Source organism: Schistocerca serialis, chromosome 8 (assembly GCF_023864345.2).
Source record: "Schistocerca serialis cubense isolate TAMUIC-IGC-003099 chromosome 8, iqSchSeri2.2, whole genome shotgun sequence".
Taxonomy (NCBI): Eukaryota; Metazoa; Arthropoda; class Insecta; order Orthoptera; family Acrididae; genus Schistocerca; species Schistocerca serialis.
Genome location: NC_064645.1, coordinates 32,430,314 through 32,443,416, shown reverse-complemented (window position 1 = coordinate 32,443,416; position 13,103 = coordinate 32,430,314). Strand labels below are relative to the sequence as shown.

General features: G+C 42.5%; 1 protein-coding gene across 5 annotated transcripts in view; it reads right to left on the bottom strand.

Annotated features, from left to right (window-relative positions):
* The window catches only part of LOC126416158 (TRAF3-interacting protein 1), a 252,874-nt gene that overhangs the window by 19,258 nt on the left and 220,513 nt on the right, over window positions 1–13,103 (bottom strand). The gene's annotated exons all lie outside the window — the stretch shown is intronic.

Here is a 13,103-nt window from a genome sequence, read left to right as displayed (position 1 = left end):
ATCTACAAGTGCAGGCCTCTGCCAGTGCCCGTATCTTCTGACTTTGTGGTGCACCATTGCAGTTGTGGCATCTATGCAGGTCACAATAACCCTTCCCCAGTGTCCACATCTGTGGAGTCCTCAAAGGTGGAAGGGGAGAGCAACTCTCGGTCAGTGGTGACCTCAGAATATGGGCAAGAGTGGTTGGGGTGAGGAATATCCCGTTGAGCCCTGTTGGAGCACGAGATAACAGGACCAGTGATGGGCAGCCTAAGTGGGAATTCTTGGCAATGTCCAGCGGCAGTGTGGAGGTGGAGGTGGAGGTGTCTACGCTGCAGGCTGAGGCCGTGCAAGAGACATCAAACTGGTGAGGGGTATTGTCACCAGCTAGAGGGGCACCGGAGTTGCTGCTGGAGTCTGTGAAATTGTAGGCCCATTGGGCAGTGCTGAAGCAGGTCAAAAATGAGTCTGGAACACTGTCGGATAGGTGGCACCCAGAGGCAGGGGCACCAGCAAACGCAATAGTGTGGCCAAGGTGCAGCGAGGGAAGGGGACACCCAGACTCTCAGCCAATTTTGATGGCACCAGACCTCCAGGTCTCCTGTTCAGAGGGTGTACACACAGTGACCGTTTTGACGCACGATTCTTGCTGGTAACCAGCAGGGGCACCGACCAAAACCGTACACCCAGACTGCCATCCCTGGCAGGAAATGTGGTACAGTGGAACATGACGGTGGATGAGATCCCTGATGGAGGAGGTGGATCAGCGTCTGCAGCTGACATCCATGGAGAAGCTCAGCAAGACTACAGGAACCAATAGGAGTCATCCACAAGGCAATCAGAAAAAAAGTAATGCTTCCTTGGTGCGAAAGTCCTGCAGATATATTTTTCATTTGGGTATTAAACATGTAATCCATCTGCACAGCCTCCCTGTTAGATTGGGGAAACAAACATGGTGATGCCTCATCACATAAAGAAATCAAGAAATGTCTGGGACAGGAACTGAGGTCCATTGTTAGAAATGAGAGTAACTGGGAGACCCTCTACAGGAAAACATTTTTAGAGACCCTGAACAGTTACTTCGGCAGTGGCCAAGGAGCACTGGATCATATATGAAAAATGCAAAAATGCTTCAATGACAACCAGCCAAAACACATTCAAAAACAAACCCGTAAAATTGACATGGATGTGCTCTGAGAACTTTGTTCCTGGACTTCATGAAGAAGATGAAGCCTTGGGAGCTGCTGGTGACTAGCGCAATGGGGACACACAATAATCAATCAAATGCTCCAGCTACCGGTCAATGTCAGGCCTGTACATACGTCTGGGAGCTAAGGCTTTGGCTCAGGAAACACCCCGGTGATCCTCATGCAACAGCTGTAACATCTCCCACTGTAAACTTCAAGGGATAACCACCCTGGGGGTTGTGTTGTCCATGGAGAGAATGAGGGCTCCATCTAAGACTAAGACATGATGGTGCAAGACAGTAGAGTTTGAAGCAGATTGGAAGTGCAGCCCGGAGGAAAAGATGATCAACCCAGCTGAAAGAAATTGGGCAACCTGCTTGAGGACTGTGTCAGACACTGTGGCCTTGGAACCCGGGTACTAGTGATTGGAAACATGTCTATCGCTTGGTGGGAGATGATAACCAAATGGAAAAACATGAGCTCCTCTCAATGAAACTTAGGGTCTGCACCAATGGGCAACTGATATAAGATGATCGCATTGGCGTGGTACCCAGTGGGGCAAATATGGATGTCATAGTGGTATTTGGAGAGGAAAACAGCCCACCGCTGCAACGTGTGGCCCCTCCTTATCATGGATCCAGACGAGTGGACTGAATAACAAATATAACAGCTTGTAGTCCATAATGAGTTGGAATTTGGTGTCATACAAGAACATGTGAAGTCTGGTGGCAGCATACACAATGGCCAAAGCCTCTTTCTCAGCTTGAGAGTAGTGGACAGAGTTTGGGATGGAAACACCAGTGGCTGCCCTGAGTTGTCCGCATTCTGATGGGCGAGGGCTGCCTCCTGCCGCACTGGGAAGCATCCACAGCCAAAACCAGTGGTTTACTGGGATCAAAAATAGCTAGACATGGTGCGAACCTGAGGCAACCTTCAGGATGGAGAAGGCCTGGTCACATGCCAGAGACTACACAAAGGTCGCACCCATGTGGAGAAGAAGACAGAGACTGTGTGCAATGGTGGATGGCCTGGGAATGAACCAGCAGTAATGGGCAATTTTACACAGGAAAGACTACAGTCCTTGCAACAATGAGGGTTATGGCTGGTCCGTAATGGCCCTGACTAGACTCACGAGGGGTTGGGTGCTCTGCTGTGATACAATGTGGCCCAGATACTCAAGAGAGAGTTGGAAAAATTTGTACTTCTGCAGACTGCAACAGAGACCCATGACCTGGAATTTTTGAAAAAAGGCGCTGAGATTGTGCAGGAGGTTGCTCGTAGTATGTCCAGGTCATCCAGGTAGTTGAAACACTGCAGAATAGTGGACATGACCTGTTCCAGATAGCACTGAAAAATTGGGGGCGAGAGGGTGGGGGTGGGAACACTTGCCATGACAGATGTCAACCACTAATATCGACACAGGCCAAGAGGTGTATGAAAAACCACAATATGCTTAGACTGACCATCCAAGGGTAACTGGTGATATAGTTTGGAAAGATCAAGTTTGGAGAATTGACCCACAGTTAAGGATGTGAACAGCTCATTTATGTGTCGACTACAGACTGTGAATTCAAGGTAGCCTTAAAATTGCCACAAAGTCACAAATTACCAGAGGGTTTCATCATCATAACAAAGGGTGTGGCCAATTCCCTAGAGAAAATGGTAACCACAAATCCGAGAGATGCAAGCTGGTTCATTTCCACCCTGACTTGGAAGCATATGCTACAGAAATCTGGCTAGCACGAAACAACGTAGGGCAAGCCAGTTGCTTCAAGGTTATGTGGGGTCGAAAGTCTGTGGCGCATCCTAGGCCTTCCGCAAAGACAGCCCACCATTGCACACAGTCTCTGTCTTCTTCTCCGCATGGGTGCGACCTTTGTGTAGTCTCTGGCATGTGACCAGGCCTTCTCCATCCTGAAGGTTGCCTCAGGTTCGCACCATGTCTAGCTATTTTTGATCCCAGTAAACCACTGGTTTTGGCTGTGGATGCTTCCCAGTGCGGCAGGAGGCAGCCCTCGCCCATCAGAATGCAGACAACTCAGGGCAGCCACTGGTGTTTCCATCCCAAACTCTGTCCACTACTCTCAAGCTGAGAAAGAGGCTTTGGCCGTTGTGTATGCTGCCACCAGACTTCACATGTTCTTGTATGACACCAAATTCCAACTCATTATGGACTACAAGCTGTTATATTTGTTATTCAGTCCACTCGTCTGGATCCATGATAAGGAGGGGCCACATGTTGCAGCGGTGGGCTTTTTTCCTCTCCAAATACCACTATGACATCCATATTTGCCCCACTGGGTACCACGCCAATGCGATCATCTTATATCAGTTGCCCATTGGTGCAGACCCTAAGTTTCATTGAGAGGAGCTCATGTTTTTTCATTTGGTTATCATCTCCCACCAAGCGATAGACATGTTTCCAATGATTGGTAGGGGAATTTGGCAGATACCAACTGTATGGTGTCTGTGACTGAAATGCAAAAGGCCTGGAAGGCGTCAAACCCTAAAAGGTTTACTGACTTAGCATCAAGGATGATAATGAAGGTAATGGGCTGAGTTACTGATCTATAGGTAACATCAGCCGTAAATTGGCCAAGCAAGGGGATTTGCTCTTTACCATATCCCATAGGCGCCTGTTTATCAGCAACAGCAGTGAAGAGCCAAGGTCTGAACATTTTTGGGCATTAATCACAAGAGCTGTCATACCAGTACCTATCTGCAAGTACAGCTGTTGCAAGAGAGCCAAAATGTCAATAAAAAGCTTTTTGGAATCCCGATTGGCAGCTGGCCCTGTCAATGATGCTTCCCGTACATCCGTATCTGTTTTCACAGATGTTGCATTCTGTACAGTCGAGTGGCAGACTATCACAATGTAGACTTATTAATGACACTTACAACAGATGGCCCAACACTGGGGACACAATGATGTATCATGTTGTGAGTAACAAGACACACACAATGGCAACCAGGAATTGCAGCCAGAACTCTGTTTATGTGCTGCACAGAAGTCACCGAAATGGACAGATTTTATTGCTATGACTTCGTCCTCTCTAGAAACAGTGGATGTAGTAGGCCATCCTATATCGCCATGACATTGTACCATGTTTTCAGTTGCCAAACAGCGGAATGTGAGACCTCTTAAGACTGGGCAATGAATAAAACCTCTTTCAGGGAGGGGTTTTCTAATTGGAGGGCCTCTTGATCCACTTCCTTATCCAGGGAAGAGTGGATGACAACCTCAGGAACCGTGACATCTCCATATGACTCTTTTGACCTGGCCATAACAAAATGGCTAAGAACAGGGAGTGGCCCAGGCATGATAAGACTGATGGGGCTGATTCTTGCATTGGCAAAATTAAACCCTAGCAGTAACAACATGCATGTGACAGGAATAGTAGGAAGACAAAAAGGAGCATAAATTCTCAAACGACAAAGGGGAGTGTTCCTGCAAGGGGGCCAGCTGCCACAATGCCTGATATGACGTGGGAGAAATCCAGTGCAACATACCACTGCATCTGTAACATGGAAGGCACGGAAATGTTGTAGTAGGCTATGTTTGTGTGCTACCCAACCTTTCATTGCCTCATCAAACGGCTGGATCATAGGAGAAAATATAGCCAGAGATGAAAGGGGAGTGATTGACACTGGCAGAGTGAATCACATTACTGTAAGAAGTTCTGTCTGTTGCTGCATCAATATTTGAAGCAGAGATTCCACGTCACAACAATATGCGAAAAGAACCATACAACAAAACACGTGAAAGACAACTCTCCTCGCCAGTGTCTTCTGACTACAAGAATACACAGACAATGACAGACACAGTGCTTCATCACTTCCAAAATACTTGTACAGGAAACCACTTGCTATTGAAGGTCTGCACTACTAGTTCAATACAGATTGGCCGAATGTCAATATATGACTGAGAGTGAGGCTGGCTGGGCCCAACTCTGTAAGCCATGATCCAGCCAATAGAGAGCACAGCAGAGGGGCTGCACATGCATCCACGAGTGGAGGCCTCTGCTAGTGCTAGTGTCTTCACATCTGTGCTGCGCTTAAAATCTGCGCACCCGGATCGAGGGTGTGGAATCTACACAGGTCACTAAATTCTGTTACTTGCTTCATCCAATGTAAACCCACTGATTTATACTTCTGGTGCCTGTTCATCAGTTTGTAACTGCATAGTGTGAGTCTTTGTAAGATTAAGGATTAAACTATTTGCTGTGAACTAACATTAATCCTGTTCCATTATTCTCCTTACTGTGGCTGGTATGGCTGTGTTTGGGCACTTTATCAATATGTTTGTGTCATCTGAAAATATTACACATTTCCAAGAGCCATCCAGTGTCCCGTTCATGCTGATCTGAAACAGGAATGTGCCAAACATTGAACCTTACAGGTCACCAATGTTTCCCTTTTCTGAATTTAATCTTATTCCTATAATACCATGTGTCAATGTGACCCCTCTGTTTTCTATTGCTAACACTTTGCTGTCTGCACATTTCATACAAATTTATTCACTTGCCACTGGCAGCACTGATTTGGATTATTTGGCTTGTCACCGGCCGTTCTTGACATTATCCCCGATTATAAGTTATTAAATTTTACTAATCTCATCGTTAGTTCTCATAAGTTGTCAACCCTGTTCCCCTACTTTCATGAAATTTTGAAGATATACATACATAAATAAATACAAAATTTGTTTGTTTCATGTATTTGTTTATTTTCATTACCTTTGGTACTTAGTACTTCTCTTTCATATGATATGCAGCAAAACAGTCTCCAATATGTAACACAACTCCATAAGACTTGCGCATTAAGTTTGTTGTTGTTGTTCTTCTGTTGTTTTTGGAACATACATGGCAGTTTATTCATTTCCATTTATTCGTTTTGGAAATTAGTATTAGTTAACGTTGCTTTATGTGACCGGATTTTTTCAGATTTTTTTTATTGAGTAATTGGTTTTTCCTCATTTTCTTTGAGTGTAAGCCAAAGTGGCATTATGTACTGTAGAGATCATTCGTATTGTTTTAGTTTTCGAAGCTCTCCATACCTGTGCAAGTCCTTCACCTTCCCATTGATGACCAGCTTCTTCAAACACATTGACTTTTGCATGCTTTAATTTTTCTGGAAATCCTCTATTTTGCTGTATTGTTCCACAAACTCAAATTTTCTTTTCAAGTAACTTCTCTGCAAATTCTACATTGTTATAATAATTATCCATGTAGAGGTGATGCCATTTTCCATAAGACGGTGTCAATAGTTCCATTACTGTTTTTGCTAAAGGTTCTCCAGCGCTGGAATAAATGTATCCCGTACTCTAATCACACAGCATCCGAATGAGTATGCCATATTTCATAATTTTCGACAGATTATAAACTTTAAAATTTCCTTCATCGATTGAGATGCTTTGACTTAGATGAAATGTTTCTTTAAGCTTTTTGGAAAAATAGCCAGTTATGAATTGCACTTTGAAAAGCTGGTGGGCATTATCCGGTTTATTGTTGTTGTTGGAAAAATGTAAAAATGATAACATTTGTCTGAATTAGTTGTAGGCTATGGTTTTGGGATATATCAGTGTGTCTATCAATGGATTCGTTGACCAGTAATCATCAATCCTTGCTTCTTTTTTTTTACAATACCCATAAAGATAACAAGCCCAAACAATTTTCTAAGTTCGGGTCCCATGTTGTTGTTGTTGTTGTTGTTGTTGTTGTGGTCTTCAGTCCTGAGACTGGTTTGATGCAGCTCTCTATGCTACTCAATCCTGTGCAATCTTCTTCATCTCCCAGTACTTACTGCAACCTACATCATTCTGAATCTGCTAAGTGTATTCATCTCTTGGTCTCCCTCTACGATTTTTACCCTCCACACTGCCCTCCAATGCTAAATTTGTGATCCCCTGATGCCTCAGAACATGTCCTACCAACTGATCCCTTCTTCTAGTCAAGTTGTACCGCAAACTCCTCTTCTCCCCAATTCTATTCAATACCTCCTCATTAGTTATGTGATCTACCCATCTAATCTTCAGCATTCTTCCGAAAGCTTCTATTCTCTTCTTGTCCAAACTATTTATCGGTCATGTTTCACCTCCATACGTGGCTACACTCCATACAAATACTTTCAGAAACGATTTCCTGGCATTTAAATCTATACTCGATGTTAACAATTTTTTCTTCTTAAGAAACGCTTTTCTTGCTATTGCCAGTCTACCTTTTATATCCTCTCTACTTCGACCATCATCAGTTATTTTGCTCCCCAAATGGCAAAACACATTTACTACTTTAAGTGTCTCATTTCCTAATCTAATTCCCTCAGCATCACCTGACTTAATTCGACTACATACCATTATCCTTGTTTTGCTTTTGTTGATGTTCATCTTATATCCTCCTTTCAAGACACTGTCCATTCTGTTCAACTGCTCTTCCAAGTCCTTTGCTGTCCCTGACAGAATTACAATGTCATCGGCGAACCTCAAAGTTTTTGTCCCATAACATCGACAAATCTGATTCTTTCTTTCTTTCTTTTTTTTTTTTTTCCTTCTATTGCAATTTTGACTGTAATACTTGTTGGTTTCACTAATATATTCAAACAGATTGTTCCCAATATATAATTCTATGATATCCATGACACTCTGTGTATCTTTGGGAAATATGTTTGGATCCATAGATCATTCAGATTTATTATTGGTCCTCGGTAAATCAAAGTTTGACCACTGTGCACTATCTTCTTCGTCTGATTCATCTGAATCATTTGGTCATTTGGTAACTGTAGCATTCACCGAATTCTTCTTGGACGTATTTCACTATCTTCCAACAATTCTGCTTCACTTTCAGGTTTTTGATATCCAATGTCTTCTTCCCAACTGGCCAAGTCGTCCGGAACGTCAGACAAGACGTCCATGCATTCATCATAAATAATCATATTGTCTCCTTCGTCTGCCATGATGAAAGGGCCAAGTACTTATAAAAACAAAAAACTTGTTGGCATGTGTACCTTTTTGTTACCTAAACAAGACACCAACAAAATGTAAAAGATACTAAAGTGCTGTGGCAGGCCAATGCGCGATACTATGCTCATGACACCACTGTGGTGTCCCCGGCCACTGAGAGATACTATGCACATGACACCACTGTGATGACACTGGACATTGATTGCCATTTCACACACGACACCACTTTGGTGTCGCAGGCCGTTGACCACTATTTCGTGCATGACACCGCTGTGGTGTCACCAGCCATTACCGCTATTTCATGCACGACACCACTGTGATGGCACCGGCCATCGATTGCTATTTCACAAACAACACCACTTTGGCGTTGCCGGCCATTGACCACTATTTCGTGCATGACACCACTGTGATGTCACCAGGTGTCGACTGCTATTTCACAGCACGACACCACTGTAGTGTCGCTGGATGGCGTAGTGTTAAGATATCACTCCATCCATCCGAGGTCAATTCCTTTAAAAATATACCACTTTAGTTTCCCTAGTTTTTTTTGTATCATCTAAACAACTGAAAGCCTTGGCAAGATGCCAAGAGGATAATTTTTCTTGTTTAATTCTACCAGAATTAAGTTTATGAGATAACATAATGCTTTTTCAACAGACACCAATACATGCTATTTGTAAAATGTTATTGTCAAATACAACGTTCAATATTCTATTTACAGCTAACCTCTCAAAATAAAACAAAAATTGAGACCAAAGAAAGGGAGTGGATGGGTCCATAATTAGAGGTCATGTACTTCTTTGTAATTTTATAAATGTATAGTAGAACCACGTAGTTAGTATTTCACAAAATACACCTCAACTGTCAACCAGTTATAGAGGGAGCTCAAGAGGAGAGCAACCAGTCAGCACACAATTTGTACTCTGGTTGAAATACCAAGGTAGTCAGTGGAGTTACTGCTTTCTCAATGACCTAATGATTTGTCTGATATGTTTTACATTTGATTTGGCAAAACTGATACCTGTTGTTGGAGTATTCAATTCCAGTCTCAATAAGGCAAATGAATCTCCTTTAAATGGTTTAATTTTTGTAGCTATTTTTCCAGCTATTGTTGTGAAAAAGTCATTGAATTAAGTTGGCAATGACTTGAATTTATTATATTTTGTCTCACGGTTACTATCAACAAAGGCTCTCAAAATAATTTGCCTTACTGAGTTTATTCATTTCATGTTTATAATGCTCAAAATTGTATAAGCACAGCTGCAAGAGCACAAAAGACTAATAGCCACGCCCCATCCAAGTTGCTGTTTGTGGGTAATGTGTGAAGGCTTGTAGTCACAACTGTGAAGGATGCTTAGATATCCATACCTATACTCTACAAATCAGTGTGGCGTTCTTCCCATTGTACCAGTTATTATGGCTTCTTCCCATTCCACTAACTTATGGAACACAGGTAGAATGATGGTTTAGACACACTGGTGCACTCTATAATTAGTCTAATCGTGTCCTCAGTAGTATGAAAGGAGATGTCGTCTATTCCTAAATTCATAATTTAAGCCAGTTCTTGGAACTTTGTATGTAGGTTTTCTTGGGATAGTTTGTTTCTATCTTAAAGCAACTGCCAGTTCAGTTTTTTCAGCATCTCAGTGACTCTCTCCCATGGGCCAGACGGCCCGTGTCGGATCCTCTCCTCTGCCACCAGCTTTTCTGAACCGCGTACATGGGAGTTATTCTTACAACATATTCTCCACCATAATCAGCCTGGCCTCAACCTATGGTAACTTATTGTCCCTACACCCTCCACTCATCAGTTTCCACCCACTTTGTCCTATCATCTCCTGACTATTCACATCCACTCACCTTCGCTAAATGTCACCGTCTGCCAATGCACCTGACCATCTTTCCCCTTCCCTGCTCCTCTCTTCTCCTCCTCTCCCCACCTCCCTGCCCATAGCCTGCTGATGCTGTTCCTGGCAGTCTTGTCGAGTCTCGTCTAGTCACTGCTCACTCCACCAAACAGTGCTCTTCTCTGCCCCACCTGTACCCTGCTATCCCTCCCCATTCCCTGGCCCACACCAGATAGCCACTCGACATTATAGTCACATTCGGTGACGGCAGTCGTGTGTGCACAAAGTGTGCTCACTTGTGTGAATGTGTATTTTTGTTTTCTTTTGTGAAGAAAGCTAAATGTCTAAAATTCTTTTCATTGTGCCTGTCTGAAACTCAGTGTCACCTTCGTGGCAAGTAGTAATCTATCCTTTTCCTAGTATTATCAACTTAAAGCAATTTTCATGCTGATTCCAAAACTTATCTTAAATTTTGCAAGTCTAATATTTTCAAACTAATTGGATTATGAGTTATATTTTACTAATATTAATTCAGCTGATGAATTTGCATTATAGATGTATGTGTAAAACATGATATTTTATTCTCCAGCATCATTTGAAGAAATGCTACTTTTTAAAACAGTCATTGAAATGAATTCTGAAATTACACAACAGCTTCCTTTGTTAACATATGACACAATTTTGGAACTAGGCAAATGAAACCTATTATATTATGATTTTTGTTGTTACAGCTCCTCTCAGTTCATGGTAGCAAAATATGGGGTGATGAATTAAACTGGTTTCAACATCCAAAATATGGATTTCTTACAGGAATCCTAAAATAAAATTTCAGAAGGATTTTATAGTATCTACGGAATAAGCAAACAATCAACAGTGTTGTTCTGTTGTTATCAATATATCTAACGTATTCACCAGATAATAAATTTAGGTTACAGTTAAAGAATTTGTTCTTGGTGCCACAATTGAATTTTTTGGTAACTGATACTCAATTATGAAATGACATCACACTCTCCAGTCAAGATAACAAGTTGTGTCCTCCCTATGAAGAAATCCTCAATGCAGTCACAAATTTTGCTTGCCATCCCCACACTTTTGATAATAACTGTAGATTTGGTACTGAGTAAAATGCTTTTCAGAAATCATGAAATACTGCATCTATTCAACTGCATTGATCCACCACTTTCAGAATTCATGTACGAAAACTATGAGGTGGGTTTCACATGATCAATGCTTTTTGAACCCATGCTAGTTGGCATGGCGGAGGTAATTCGGTTTGAGATACTTCACTGTGTTTAAGCTCAGAATATGTTCTAAGATTTTTTGTATGACAGAATTTTTGATCACACTGCTATCCCCACTGTCTGAGCATTGTAAGTTATAAGACACTGTTCAAAAGAACAAGGTAAATGTGTATCAAAGTCCTGTATGTTAAACCTATTTTGGGCAGTACCTGTGGTCTTATTGCATGGTTTGAGATCTTCGATTTCAATATAGGCAACAATTAAAACTATTCACCATCTACTGGCTGTGTTATACGTTACAGCATCAGGTGACACTTCAGAAGGAAATAAGAAAGTATCAGTGTCCCAGTGTTTTCTTGTGAGGCACAGAGACTGCAATTGTCATTTGCAGACATTGTATTCAATCAAGCTCATTTAATGCAGTGCAACTTGCAAGGGCACTCTGTTTGATCCAAGAAGGATGGACTTTGAGTCTTGTTGCTGCAGACGGCGATGTCTCTCCACAAGTCATCCATAGGCTGTGGACATGCTACAGGGAGACAGGTCAGTACAACGTCAGTTGGACAAGATTACTAACACATTACAACCCCACATGAAGACCGTGCATTGCAGTGGATATGAATACAGCCAGAGCACTACAACACAATCTCAGGAGGCCCAGTGGAGCCACTGTGTTTGATCAGACTGTAATGAATGAGTTACTAGACCCAGATATCCTGTTCGAGTAAACTGCTTGATACAACAACATCTTGCTGCTTGCCTTCAGTTCTATCATTCCTATGTCAACCGGCAACTTCGTCACTAGCAGAACATGTCATTAGCAAATAAGTCCAGAAATCCTCTGGGGCCAGATGATGGCCATATTCATGTGCATGTGAAATGTTGTTCTGGAAACTGACAGATTTCCAGTGTTCTGTGATATTTTGGGGAGACTTCAGTGTTGATCTTGTCATCGTACATGGTCGCATTACCACCAGGCAGTACATCAAACATTTCCTGTTGGACATTTGGTGGCTGCCACATATGGTGGTGGCCCTGAATTCCTTCTAATGCCAAGGCCTATGTGGCAGGTGTCAGCAGGGATGTCTTGAGAAGCCTGGATACTGAAGTAATGGAATGGCTGGCAGTGAGTCCTGACCTAAAATCCATAGCGCATAAGCAGGACATGTTTGACAGGTGTGTTCATGGTTGTCCTGTTTCACCACAGACTCTCAAATATCTGTATGGGCTCTCATCAAAGTATGGAAACGGATACCACACGGCGACCTCTGTAGACTTACATGGAGCATGCCACGTTGGCGTCAGGCAGTGATAAATGCTCATGGAGGTAGACAGTGGCTCCACTGGGCCTCCTGAGATTGTGTTGTAGTGCTCTGGCTGTATTCATATGCCACCACAATGCACGATCAGAAAATGAAAGAGATAGAAAACTAAAAGGGAATAGTCACAGTGAAGAAATTTTGAGGCCAAAGAAATTATCATGAATTAAGGCCAAATGGGTGAACTAAGGTCACATTGTAACACCATTGCCAACTGTGGGGTTCTGAGAAACTGGTGTCTGGAGGAAGAATCCAGATGGTATGTGTGGTGAAACAGGCATCAAGGTCACGACTCATGTTGTGCTTCGAAGCCAGCAACTACAGGATGGCCACAGCAATTGTGTTTACTAATAATGGTAATAACAAATATTCCAGCAAGAACCTGCAAACAAAGAGAGGTTACATCTCTAAACGGATATGCCACTTAATATATGTACAAGACAAATGTTCACAGTACTCCCAGCACTCAGTCACATAAAAAAGGGTTATCATGACAAATCCTGAAGCAAATAGATGTTACAGATATTGGATGGTATTCTTGTGGCTCACTTCTGCTATCTTCTTCATAAACTGGAGTG